At 40.6% G+C, this 14,458-nt stretch overlaps 1 protein-coding gene and 1 long non-coding RNA gene across 34 annotated transcripts in view; both read left to right on the forward strand.

Annotated features, from left to right (window-relative positions):
• DTNB (dystrobrevin beta) overlaps positions 1-14,458 on the forward strand; it is a 309,281-nt gene that overhangs the window by 123,989 nt on the left and 170,834 nt on the right. The gene's annotated exons all lie outside the window — the stretch shown is intronic.
• LOC117062620 lies at positions 11,686-14,072 on the forward strand. Its single transcript, XR_004428463.1, has 2 exons — positions 11,686-13,616; positions 13,928-14,072. It is a non-coding gene; the product is annotated as an uncharacterized LOC117062620 (long non-coding RNA).

The following is a 14,458-nucleotide window of genomic DNA, read 5'->3' on the forward strand; positions in this document are numbered from 1 at the left end:
CTTCTGTGGACTGAGAACTTACTCATCACCAAGGGAATGACGCTAAACTATTCTTGAGGGATCTGTCCCCATAATCCAGTCACCTCCCACCACACCCCACCTCTGATACTGGGAATCACATTTCAACATGAGATTTGGAGAGGACCCACATCCAAACCATATCACTCAATAAAGCTATTATTTTGTATTTTAAATTGGATGACTAGGGAAAGCCTTTTTGAGGTAGCGACGTTTAAACTGATATTGGAATGACTCACTTGAGGTTGGTAGTTGTGAATTCAGTGTCAGACCAGTCAGCATAGCTGTGTATTTCACTCCCACCACACATTGTGTGGGTGAAGGCAGAGAGTGGATAGGGTTGGGTTTTGATAGAAAAGTATGACAAAGGAAGAGAAGTGGCAAGGAGGGGGTTTGAGTGTATGCAAAGAAAATATAATATCGAATGCAGGCATGGAGGTTGGTTCAAGAGAGAAATCAGGCTGTGAGGGAGACAAGATAAAGATGGTAGGCTCAATGTAGTATAGGTTCAGTGGGCTGAAGTATTGTTCGAGGCAGACTACTAGAAGGAATGTGCTAGAAAGACAAAAGTTGGTGAGAGTAGGTGCTTGAAACAGATTTCAGGTAATGTACAGTAACTGGCAATAAAGTGTCATAGGTAGGAGGTGACTAGAAATGGTGGCCCACATGGGGTGGAAGAACAGTTGCTAAAGGAGAGGAGTCCAGAGAGGACATATGTATTAACAGATATATTAGCTTCCTGTGGATGCCATAACAAATTACCACCAACGTGGGGTCCTAAACCAACAGAAATTTATCTTCTCACAGTGCTGGACACAATTTTGAAATCAAAGTGTCAGCAGAGCCACACTCCCTCTGCAGGCTCTAGGAAAGTATCTCTTTGTATTAGGATTCTCCAGAGAAACAGACTCAATAGGGTGTGCATGCACATGTCTGAGAGATTTATTATAAGGAATTGGCTCATGCAGTTGAGGATGACAAGTCCCAAGATCTGTGGGGTGAGTTGGCAAGTTGGAGATCCAGGAGAATTGATGATATAGGTCCAATCCTGGTCTGAAGGCCTGAGAACCAGGAGAAGCAATGGCGGGTAGTTGCAGCAGGCTCAAGACCTAGGAAGAATTGATTTTTCAACTGCCTTTGGGTCCAAAGGCAGACAGTTTGAAGAAAAGAGGACTTCTTTCTTATTCAGGGCTGGGTCAGCCTTTTTGTTGTATTCAGGCCTTCAAATGATTGGGTGAGGCTCATCCACACTGGGGAAGGCCATCTCTTGTACACAGTCTACCAATATAAATGTTAATCTCATCTGAAACACCCTAAAAGGAACACCCAGAAAAGCATTTGACCAAATATCTGGGCTTCTCATAGCCCAGTCAGATTGACATATAAAATTGATTTTATTTTATTATTTCTTTGAGACGGAGCCTCACTCTGTCACCCAGGCTGGAGTGCCGTGGCACGATCTCAACTCACTGCAGCCTCCCAGGTTCAAGCGATTCTCCTGCCTCAGCCTCTCGAGTAGCTGGGATTACAGTCGTGCACCAACATGGTCAGCTAATTTTTGTATTTTTAGTAGAGATCGGGTTTCGTTGTATTGGCCAGGCTGGTCTCAAACTCCTGGCCTCAGGTGATCCGCCCGCCTTGGCCTCTCAAACTGCTGGGATTACAGACGTGAGCCACCCACCGCGCCTGGCCCCTTGACATGTACATTTAACATCACGCTGTTCTTTCCCTCTTCCAGCTTCTAGCAGCAGTTGGCGTTCTTTGACTTGTGGCTGTGTCACTTCATTGTCTGCCTCCTTGGTCACACTGCCTCCTTCTCATCTGTCTCTTCTCCTCTGTGTATCTGTCTTATATGAAAATACATTTGATTGCATTTTGGGCCCAACCAGGTAATCCAGGATAAATGCTTGATCTCCCATCTAGATTCTTAAATTAATTTTGTCATAGAAGGTAATATTCACTCTTCTGCCATATAAGGTAATGCAGGTTCCAGAGATTAGGATGTGGACATATCTTTTGGAGGGCCACCATTCAGCCCACTACAATCAGTGTATTGGAAAGATCAACTGTAAATGTTGAAATCAACAAGAATTATGACAGTAGTAATGTTGGACTTCACGAAGGAGGGACAATTTGGGTTTTGGTCTGATGATATGACATTCAAAATTGGAGTTTTGGAAAAGGGAAAATGATCTGAGAGTGGCAGTGTGGTTCTAGGAGGACTCCTCCTCCACCTGGAGGTCTAGCTGTTTGAGGAGGGTAAGAAAGAAAGCAGCTGCCACTTGAAATGGCTGTAGGGAAGCTGAACCTTCAGGGAATGACAGGTTTCCTCCTAGAGCCGTAGGTGAAGGCAACATTCAGAGAAGAGGTTGATGCGTAAGCCTTGGACAGAGGAGAGATTTTGCCGATGGTGGACTATGAAGACAAGGAGAAGGGTTTTGAGAGTTGAGGATTAGGGTCACTTGAGGGTATGTACTGAGCCTCACAGGAATAAAAATCCAGGTGAGAGTCTTGGATTTCTTATTTTTAAAAAGTATAACCTGATATAAAGGTCATGCTGGAATTAGCCCGAGATAGGCAGATCATAGTGCTGTGGCAGTGTGTTAGTTGAGAGGGTGTTGGTTGCCAGGAACATGCAGGGCTCTGGGTTCATCTTTTTACTCTTATTGATAGTGTTATGGAGGCTTGGGGAGAAGTGCTCTGAAACTCTCCGAGTCGACAGCTGACTTAAAACCAAAGTGACCGCTTCATTGGCCAAAGGCCTCCCTCTGAAATTCTGGACTTTCTAGAGCCTTCCAAGGGTGAGGGGGAATAGTCAGGGTGTTCTGTCAACCTTTATCCGCATTTTCAGCAGGTTGCTTGGGATGTTTTAAATATTACTCCTTTCAATCATCTGAACATTGCCCAATTCCACTGTGTTGTCTGCCGGCACGATTTATTCATAAAACCACTTACAGCCGCAAAAATGCTAAGTTTAAAACGAGAACATTCAAAATGGACCCAGCTGTTTAAAAAGATGGATGCGTTCAAATAAAGAATTGGTGTGTAGTTTGTGAAACAATAAGGCATTTTTTTCAATTGTAGCCTGATTATTCTTAGAGAGATGACAGGGAGGTTTTTCCATTGCAAAGAAGTGTATGACTTAACTTAAGCCAAGCAGTTCTTCAAATGAGCAGTTTCCTGTGGCAGTCATCATTTACCCACAGCCCTTTCATCAACTTTAGATCTTTTTTTTTGTTCTTGCAGATGGCCACCAGAGCTGCACTGGAAAGTGCATCTTCTGCTTCCATGTGTGGGGAAGATCAGTGTGTTCTCTGTGACCCAGTAGTGTGAATTGCTTATCTGTTTCTGCATTAACTCAGATAGATCTATCAGTGATCATTGCCTGAATGCCTCATGCTTTCTGAGATCTACAGGTACACATTTAGGGTTGAATTCTTTCTCTAAATAAATTTAATCCATGTGTGTTATATGTTTCATATCTTCATTTGGTGACTACAAAATGTCCAGCTATGAAACGTGCATGTCAGTTACTCATTAAGCCTTTGGGTCGCCTTTGATAAGCCAGATCCTGTACTCCCCGGCATTCTCTTGCTCACATTCTTTCTGAATGTCTTCTCACAGTTCCAGCTTTTAGATGCCCCTCAGTCCACCTCAGACACTAATAAATTTCTGCAGTTCTTAATTCCAGCTCATTCCTCTTGTTTAGGTTAAGACTCCTACATTCGGAGATCTCATGGCTATTTCCATCTTGAAGTCTCACTGGTTCTTCTGTCAGTACTTGGTTCTTCTGTCAGTACTTGGTTCTAATAATTTTTCAGTTCCTTTTCTTGGACTTCCAAGTAGATAATTACATCATCTGTAGGAAGCAGTAACTGAATCACTTTCTGATAGTTCTACCCCTCTCTCACTTTTTTACCTCTTTGTGTTGGTAAGAACTTCTAATTTGGGGGGAAGCAGTGCTTCCTGGAATTTCCTGGGAAGAATCACCTGGGCTGCTTGTTAAAAGTCCTAGGCCTTCACCCTTGGGAATATTAGTAGGTCTGGGTTGAGACTGAGGAGTCTGCTTTGTTTTATTTTTTAAACAAAGGCCCGGGACATTTTTTATCTTGAGAAAAGTTTGAAAAACACTTTCAGAGCAGTGCTAAATAATAGTGGTGATAGTCTTTTGTTGCTGCTTTTAGTGTGTCTGTACCATGTGTGATGTCAGTGGACTGCTGGCTCTCCTCCTGTTTTGACCTATGATAGCATTTGTGACAGCTTTGGAGCTATGGTGTGTCCGGGTGTAGCAATACAGTGGCCTATCTAAACAGGGCAGCGAGCTTTTTGCCCTGGTATTCATTCAGTGACATCTCAGTTCCAGGCCCTGGAGAGTGCCCCCCATACACAGAAGCACATGGGAGGTCCCCTTAGTCTTCCAACTCTCATACTCCCTCTAACTCCCATCGACCTTTCTTGGGATCCTGGCTGCTTGTGGATATACTTCCATAGTATTTGTGTGCTCCACTCTTTCTGGTTTTAGCTGACTAGAACTTTTATTTACCAAAACCTGAAATATTGGTCACACTCCTTCCTACTTCAGTTCTGCCATGGAACTCATTACTGCATTTGAGTGCCAGAGAACTGCCTGCTGCCTATATTCGAGAAGCAACTTCTAATACAAAGATGACTTATAACACATGAAAGTTTTATCTTACAGGGTAATGTTTTGAAAGCTTTTACAGTTATGTCTCTGGTCTGAGACCCTTATTTATGTCTTCCGCTCACAGGCAGCACTTTGACAGTAATAAACTATTTGCAGTTGCCTAATACACTATATTTTCTTAGTTTTATGTCTTTGAATCTGCGATTCTAGTTGCCTTTATGTCCTCTCCTCCCCATCCTCCCAGCTTTCCCTTACCAACCTCTGTATATCCTTTAATTAGCTCAGGTATCACTTCTTTTTCTGATTGTCCAAGTGGATTGGTGTATCTCTTCATGGTCCACTATATCACACTGAATACCTCTTTCAAAGCACTTTTCACACTACTGTAATCATCTTTATAGAATCTGTTCATTTGTCTATATATTTCATTAGATTGTAAGTCCTTAGTTTATTTTCAGCCTTTGTATCCGAATTACCTGGTACACATAATCAATGTTTATTAAAGAACTTTATGAAAGTTGGCATTTTCCACTCATTCCAGTTTTAAATTACTTTTGATTTTGGAAATGTTCATTTTATGCCCAGACAACTTGCAAAAAATGTAGAAGATTGATAATATTCAGTTTTGGCAAGGGTGTAGAGAAGAGAACTCTTGAAGATTCTTGGTAGGAGTGTGAATAGATAAATGTGGGTGACAGAATTTAAATGCATGTAACCTTTGACCCATCAGTTCTTCATATAGGAATTCTCCCAGAAAAAAACACTTGTACCAAGTATACTAGAATTTTTGTAGGAGAGTCTCATAGAGTGTCATGGCAGCATTATTTGTGATAGCAAAAGAAAAAAAAAAAGATGGCCAAAACACCAAAACATCCATTAGTAGTGAAATGATTAAGTTTATTATGGTATGTACTTGCTATGAAATTCTGTATAGTAGTCATAATAAGTGAAATAGATCTGGAAAGATCTATTTTATTTTATTTATTTTTATTTTTTTTTGAGACTGAGTCTGACTCTGTTGCCCAAGCTGGAGTGCAGTGGCGCAATCTGAGTTCACTGGAACCTCTGCCTCCTGGGTTCAAGTGATTCTCCTGCCTCAGCCTCCCAAGTAGCTGGGATTACAGGCACGCGCCACCATGCCCTGCTAATTCTTTTTTGCATTTTTAGTAGAGACAGGGTTTCACCATGTTGGCGAGGCTGGTCTTGAATTCCTGACCTCAGGTGATTCGCTTGCCTTGGCCTCCCAAAATGCTGGTATTACAGGAGTGAGCCACTGCACCCAACCAGGAAAAATCTATTTCATAATAAATAGGTAGTCATAATAAGTGGAATAGATGTGGAAAGAGGTTCATATTGAATGAGAAAAGAAAGTTATATGGCAGTATATATAATGATCTCAGTTTTGTAAGAATAGATTTGATTTTGTATGTGTTTATTATTTTTCCTATTTATATATAGGAAATTGTCTAGAATAGTATGCAAAGGAAAAAAGCTCTGTTTATCAAGTTATGCCGTTTAAATTATTTGATTTTTTTCAATGATGTGTAATCTTCAGTATTCATTTAATTTGTCTTCCTTTGGAATGTCTGAGCTACCCTTTTCTGACCTAGCAGGTAATATATAATTTCTTATTATGAAATATATCAAGCATATAGAAAAGACTTTATTGGGTTTTTAACATTTTTCTGGATTGCTTCAGATCCTTTTAATTAATTAATTTATTTATTTTGGAGATGAAGTCTCACATTGTTGCCCAGGCTGGAGTGCAGTGGCACAAGATCTTCGTTCACTGCAAGCTCCGCCTCCCTAGTTCACACCATTCTCCTGCCTCAGCCTCTCGAATAGCTGGGACTACAGGCACCCACTACCACGCCCGGCTAATTTTTTTGTATTTTTAGTAGAGATGGGGTTTCACCGTGTTAGCCAGGATGGTGTCGATCTCCTGAGCTCGTGATCCGCCCACCTCGACCTCCCAAAGTGCTGAGATTACAGGCATGAGCCACTGTACCTGGCCCAGATCTTTTTTTTAAAAAAAGACATAAACATTACGGAAAAATTTGAAGCCCTCCATATCCTCCAAACCCATTTTCCTCCTTCCTCAGAGTTAACCTCTATTTTGAATTTGGTGTTTAGTATTTTCATTTATATTTTCGTTTTTTAATTACTCATATATATGTGACCATTAATGATTTATGGTGTTGTATCTTGTGTTTTTAAACTTCATCAAAATAGCGTCATGGTGCAGGTACCCTACAACAGTTTCCTTTTTTCACCTTCATTCTTTTTCAAATGATCTCCATGTTGATGTGGTTATTTGCAGTGCCATATAGAATCCATACCTGTTATCCTCCTATTGATTGACATTTAGCTTGTTTCTAATTTTCTGCTTTTCCAAACACAACTTCAGTGGATTTTCTGGTACAGGTCTTCTGGTGCAGCATGGAGAGTTTCTCTTGGTTTGTTTTTAGGAGTGGAATCCTTGGGATGAGAGGAGTGTGCATTTTCAGTTTTATTCGATATTGCTAAATTACTCTCCAGGGTGGCTTTACTATTTTACTTCTACCAGCAATTTATGAGCTTTACTTGTGGTTAATATATTACCTTTAATTCTCTTGTAAAGCAGTAAAATTCTCAACAGATTTTTTGAAAAAAAAAAAAGAATGAGACTATGAATTGCTGCTTAAAAATATATAGAGAAAAGAAATTTTGTCCATGATTTTAAACTAATGTTTAATAGAAAAGCCAATACTCATTTTTCCCTGTTGTGTGTACTCTGATGGGTGCCAACACCCACCTCATTCCCCTGCCCCCATTTGAATGCTTCCCACCCAGGCTAAATTGATGACAGCTCAATTAGGAGCAAAGCTTGGCCTTGAACTTTGGCCAAAAACTTTTGTTTTTCCCTATACACATTCATGGCTTTTTCAGTTTTAAAGTACTAGCATTTCATGTAGCAATTTTTCATATGTCAAGGGTACACCTCTTAGCCCCAGGGTTGGTGTGTATGGAACCATAAATTTATGTTGGCTATAATGACAGATCTAGAAATGTGTCAGTCTGCTGATGTTGAATTCTAGCAAATCTTTGTATTTTCTTTTCTCAGAAGGGAAGCCAAAGTTATTTGCCACTGAGCACAAGATGCTGCTGTCCTTATGTAGCTCCCTCCTTGGCTGTCGTTGATCCAGCTGGAATAACAGTGGCTTCTTTTTCATGGGTTAAGGGGTTTTTGTAATTTATAAGCATGTTTCAGTTATGTGAACAAATTACATTGTATTCTACCTAGCACCTAGCATTTTTTTTTTTTTTTTTTTTTTTTTTTTTGAGAGGGAGTTTCGCTCTTGTTGCCCAGGCTGGAGTGCAGTGGCGTGATCTCAGCTCACTGCAACCTCCGCCCCCCAGGTTCAAGCAATTCTCCTGCCTCAGCCTCCTGAGTAGCTGGGATTACAGGTGCCTGCCACCAAACCTGGCTAATTTTTTTGTATTTTTAGTAGAGACGGGGTTTCATCATGTTGGCCAGGCTGGTCTCGAAATCCTGGCCTCAGGTCTTCTACCCGCCTCACCCTCCCTAAGTGCTGGGATTACAGGCGTGAGCCACCGCGCCCGGCCCTACCTAGCCATATTTTTATAACTGTCAGCTAAAACTCCTGAGTCTTGGAAGATTAACAAAAATTACACGGATTATATTTCTCTCATATAATAATCAAAATTATAGCTTACCAGTTAGACTGGAGCTTAGCAATTCTAATTTTTCACTTTTTAATGCAGTTATTTTGAAGGCTTTTATAAAATAACATATTAGCTGAGTAATGTGTCACATGCCTGTAGTCCCAGCTACTCAGGAGGCTAAGGCGGGAGGATTGCTTGAGCTCAGAAGTTGGAGACCAGCCTGGGCAACATAGTGAGACCCCTTTAAAAAAAAAAAATCAAAAAGAGAAATTACATAATTTTCAAAATAAATTTTTATGAACTTTAATTGTATAAAAAGAAATGGGAATTTCAGGGTGGTGGATGGAGGGCATGCTATATAGCTTTTCCATCTTACTTCTGGTGCTTAGATAGATTAGAATTTTTAAATAATCAGAAGTACAATGGGCAGGGCAGACAGAAGGAAAGGAAAACCTTGGTAGGCCTCAGACTACGAAGAATCTCTGTGAAAAGTAGATGAGATCTGTTTGCAAAAGGAAACCTTAGTCCAGAACCAGTGCAGATGAGCATTGCTGCTAATGATGGAGACAGTGTCTTCAGTGCTCTCGCTTGGAAGTGATTGCTCTGGGGAACTGTGAGGGGCCCAGAGAAGTGACAGGGCAATGCTGGCAGTGTAGCATAGTGATGGAGGTGTCTCAGGCAGGTGTAGAGTATATAGGAGCTTGGATTGCAGAGACAGGGCAGGGTTCCAGGTGCTGGATGGATTCTAGGAAAACAGGAACCTACCTTGCTAAGAAGACTAGCTATAATAAAGCTTTTCCATGAAGTGACACCTTCCATCCCTCTTTCACTCTCACTGAAAACAACTGGCATTCCTGCCCTCCAGCGCAGGCAGCACAAACAAAGTAGATGTCTGAACAGGAAGTCTTGACTACAAAGCTGAGCAATTAGTTAAAAATCACCCCAAATGAGAGGAACACAACTGGAGAAGATAACTGAGGAGGTAACAGAAAAATTTATCTCAAAAATAGAATTAATAGAATAAGCAGAACTAGATTTTGCAGCAACTATAGTTAATTCCTCGGAGAGATGTGAGCAGTTACGTTTTCTACCAAAAATAAGTAGTGATCCTGGAAATTAAATTTTTGATTGTTAAAATAAGAAATTCAACAGATGAGCTGGTTAACAGGGTTTGTAGCTGAAGAACAAATTTATGAGCTGGAAGCTAGAACAGAGAAGTATTCCTTAGTACATTACTATTATTATAAAGTAAAAGAAAACAAAGTGTGGAGGATGGATTGAGGAGTTCCATCTAATAAGAGTTCCAGATAGAAGCTAAAGAAAATGCAGAGAGGTGATACATAAAGAAGCAATAGATGCAGTTTCAAGATGGTTGACCAAGCACATCCTGACCTCATCCCGTTTCTACACCGAATCCATAGAAATGGTAAGACATTAAGTTAGACGAATAAATTCCCTTTCAAGATTAAAAATAAGAAATGTTCCATGCCCAAACCCGTAAGACACCTTTAAGTGAAGGTGGTATGTGTTAAAATGAGAAGCTGCAGAAGGGAGCCAGTTACACTGCCTGGAGGAAGTTCTCACTACTACTGGGACCCCAAAGCTGCTCAGCCAGCTCCTTCAGAACAGCCAAGGATCCCCAGCCAGGAGGCCACTGTTGACTCAGATTGCAAGTGGACAGTCCTGGAGGATGTCTGCGTGGCCAACAACCATGAAAATCTAGGGGAAGCCTAGTACGACAATATAAAATACGAACATATGAAGTATCAACAGCAGAATAATACTCTAGGAAGCAGAGCAATCAGAAGGAAACTTTAAATATAGGTAAATATGATTTCCGTAAAGGACCAAGGATAGACTTTCCTGTGCATTAAAACAAGCAGAAATCATAAAATAATAAATAGGCAGTGGTGAAAATGAAAAATATAGTTGTTAAAGTAAACTCATTGGATGGACTACATAGCACATTGGATGTGGCAAAAGAACAAATGAGTTAACTAAAAGATCAGGGTGAGAAGAAGTTCTTCCAAAACTCAGCACCAAGAGACCAGAAATAGAGTATGAAAGAAAAGTTGAGGCATTTAGGACAGTGTGGAAGTTCCATTATTTATCTAATAGGAGCTGTAAGTGAAGAAAATTGACCAGAGACAATGTTTGAAAAATTGAGGCCTAGGCTGGGTGCGGTGGCTCATACCTATAATCCCAGCACTTTGGGAGGCCGAGGTGGACAGATCACTTGAAGTCAGGAGTTTAACACCATCCTGGCCAACATGTTGAAACCCCATCTCTACTAAAAATACAAAGATTAGCCGGGTGTGGTGGCGCATGCCTGTGGTCCCAGCTATTCAGGAGGCTGAGGCAGGAGAATCGCTTGAACACAGGAGGCAGAGGTTGCAGTGAGCCAAGATCACACCATTGCACTCCAGCCTGAGTGACAGAGAAAGACTCCATCTCAAAAAAGAAAAATTGAGGCCTGAAAATATTCTAGAATGTCTGAAAATTATTTCAGAACTCTGAAAATATTCTAGAATTTCCAGTACTGAAAAAGTATAAGCCCTCAAATATTAAATAGAATATGCATCATTGTGATAATGATGAAGGGAAATTCTTAAGCAACACTGGAGAGAAAAGACTGATGATCTTCAAAAGAATCGAAATGCAAGTGCTAGATTTCATCACTGGTTTGAAGAAAACAATAGCACAGTGGTTTTTTTTTGTTTTTTTGTTTTTTGAGATGGAGTCTTGCTCTGTCACCGAGGCTGGAGTGCAGTGGCACAGTCTTGGCTCACTGCAAGCTCTGCCTCCCAGGTTCATGCCATTCTCTTGCCTCAGCCTCCTGAGTAGCTGGGACTACAGGCGCCCGCCGCCACGCCCGGCTAATTTTTTGTATTTTTAGTAGAGACGGGGTTTCACCGCATTAGCCAGGATGGTCTCGATCTCCTGACCTCATGATCTGCCCACCTCAGCCTCCCAAAGTGCTGGAATTACAGGCGTGAGCCACCACGCCCGACCAACAATAGCACTTTAAGCTGCTGAGAGAAGTAACTGAACTAAAATTCTATCTCATCCATACTAACTTTCAGCAGCGAGTGTACCACAGTAGCATTCTCAGACTTTAAGGACTTTGCTGGAAAAACTCTTTAAAGATATCCTGGCTGGGCACAGCGGCTCACACCTGTAATCCCAGCACTTTGGGAGGGTGAGGCGGGAGGATCACTTGAGCTCAGGAGTTCAAGACCAGCCTGGGCAATATGGTGAAACCCTATCTCTATAAAAAAATACAAAAATTAGCCGGGTGTGGTTATGCATGCCTGTAGTCCCAGCTACTTGGCAGGCTAAGGTGGGAGGATTGCTTGAGCTCAGGAGGTCGAGGCTGCAGTGAGCCATGATCACTCCACTGCAGTAAGAAAGAAAAATGAACTCAGAAGGTAATAATGGGATCCAAGAAAAAAGAAGGAAGCAGATAAGTCAGGAAAACAACAATGGTCCATCTAAGCAAATATTGGTTGTAAAATATAAGATGACTTTTAATAAGTTGCAATTTAGGTCAACAAAGTTAGCAACATGGAATTTTATGGGTAGGTGGAGCAAAAAGGGAAATAAGAACATGTCACAGAATTCAAGAGGAATATATTAAATGTAAATAACTCCAACTTGTAAGAAAATGTAATTTTAAATATGCATTAAAAATTTAAGAGTGACTACTAGACAAGTTAGATATAACATATAAAGCTTTAAACTTATTATAACAGTGTAGCAGAAACAACCTTGACCAATTCAAGAGAAGACAGGAAAGTAGGAAAAAAGAAAGTCATGGAAAATAGAAGATGCAAAATAAGTCCCAGGATTAAATTTAATATATATATTGATATGTTTATCTGTAATCAAATATATATACTGATCTATATCAGTAATCAAAATAAATGGAAAAAACTAAACTCATCTACTTAAAAGATAAAAACTCAGATTTAAGAAAACAGAAACCACTTATGTGCTATGTTAGAGGATACAGTTAATATTATAAATATTATAATTTTATGAAATATTAATATAAGATAAAACAACTCAAAGCAGGCAACATTGGGATGGACCAAGGGAGAGTTCAAATGCTAGAAAGTGAAATTTGTCTAGAATTGATATCAGCACAAGCCTGTTTATCCTGCTCTTAGTAACACTGCATGTTTGTGGGTGTATGTGTGTATTTATGTGTATGTAAACATATATATATGTAATTATTACAGAGGCATTCTGAGTGATGTCCCTGGTTCTGCCCTTTTCCCTTCAGTCTGTTCTAAATATAGCAGCCAGAGTGGTTCTGCTAAAAAACATCAGATCCTTATCTGCTGGATGCACTCCAAGAGCTTGCCACCTAATTCAGGGTAAAAGCCACAGTCCTTACAGTGGCATACAAGACACTAGCCCACCTGACCCCCTTACCTCTCAGCTTATCTTCTGCCCTACTCTCCCTTACTCCACTCCAGGCTCACTGTGCTCACATCTTGCCATTTCTTCAACACACCAGGCAAACTTGCATTTTTAGGGCCTCGTACTTGCTCTTCCTTTTGCCTGGAGAGCCCATTCCCCAGATGTCCATGTGCCTCACTCCCTCACCTCCTTCTGTTCTTAGGAAGAAGCCTTCCTCACCACAATGTAGTAAAATTGGAAATTAACGACGAAAGGAAAAAAAAAAACCTTAACACACATCTTGAATTTAAAAAGAATGTAAACTTCTAACTTTATGGAATGACAAGAGTTCATCATCAAAATTAACAAAATTAAATGACTGGAAAAGCACAGTGTACCTAAACCTATGCCTTGCATCTCAGATGATACTTGATGAAAAATTATAACCTTACATGTACTTTCTAGGAAAGAAAAGATCGAAAATAAAGGAACCTAGATTTCAGTACTCTGAAACTGAAAGAAGTACTGATAAATTGGAAGTAAAAGAGAGTAATAAAAATGAACCTAAAAATTATTGAAATAGAAATAAGAAACTTGATCAGGATAACAAAAAGATGGTGGTTTGAAAAAAATTAGTAAAATAGGTCTAATTTATTGACCAACTTCTTGTAGTACAAACGTAATTTCAGAAATGAAAACAGTGATATGGGGTGCAGACAATTTTGCTTTTTGTAATTATAAGAAAATACTATGAACAACTTTATGCTGATAAATTGGAAAACCTAAATGCAATATACAGTTTTCTAAGAAAATAGATATTACCAAATTTGGTAAAAGAAGTAGAAAATCTTTAATAGTCAATAAGCAAGTTAAAAATATTAGAGTGAGAGGCCGGGCACGGTGGCTCAAGCCTGTAATCCCAGCACTTTGGGAGGCCAAGACGGGAGGATCACGAGGTCAGGAGATCGAGACCATCCTGGCTAACACGGTGAAACCCCGTCTCTACTAAAAAATACAAAAAACTAGCCGGGCGAGGTGGCGGGCGCCTGTAGTCGCAGCTACTCGGGAGGCTGAGGCAGGAGAATGGCGTGAACCCGGGAGGCGGAGTTTGCAGTGAGCTGAGATCCGGCCACTGCACTCCAGCCCGGGCGACAGAGCGAGACTCCGTCTCAAAAAAAAAAAAAAAAAAAAAAGAGTGAGAATCAAAGATCTACATTCCAAAGAAAGCATCAAGCCCAGACTATTTAACAGGTGAGTTCTCTCCAAACTTCAAGAAACAGATAATGTTCATTTTATATATACCATTTCAGAGTACAAAATTGGAATGTATCCAACCAATTTTACTAGGCCAGCATAACCTTCATCCCCAAACAGGCAAGGACAGCACCAAAAAAGAAAACTATAAGCTGTCCTCCCTTAAGAATACAGTGCATCTTTGGGAGGCCAAGTCGGGTGGATCCGCTGAGGTCAGGAGTTCAAGACCAGCCTGACCCAACATGGTGGAAGCTTGTTTCCACTAAAACACAAAAATGAGCTGGATGGTGGTCGGTGCCTATAATCCCAGCTACTCCGGAGGCTGAGGCAGGAGAATTGCTTGAATCTGGGAGGCGGAGGTTGCAGTGAGCGAGATTGCGCCATTGCACTCCAGCCTGGACAACAAGAGTGAAACTCCGTCTCCAAAAAAAAAAAGAAAGAATACAGGTGCATGACTCTTAGTGGTAGATT

This window comes from Trachypithecus francoisi, unplaced genomic scaffold, assembly GCF_009764315.1.
Source record: "Trachypithecus francoisi isolate TF-2019V2 unplaced genomic scaffold, Tfra_2.0 Lachesis_group17, whole genome shotgun sequence".
Taxonomy (NCBI): Eukaryota; Metazoa; Chordata; class Mammalia; order Primates; family Cercopithecidae; genus Trachypithecus; species Trachypithecus francoisi.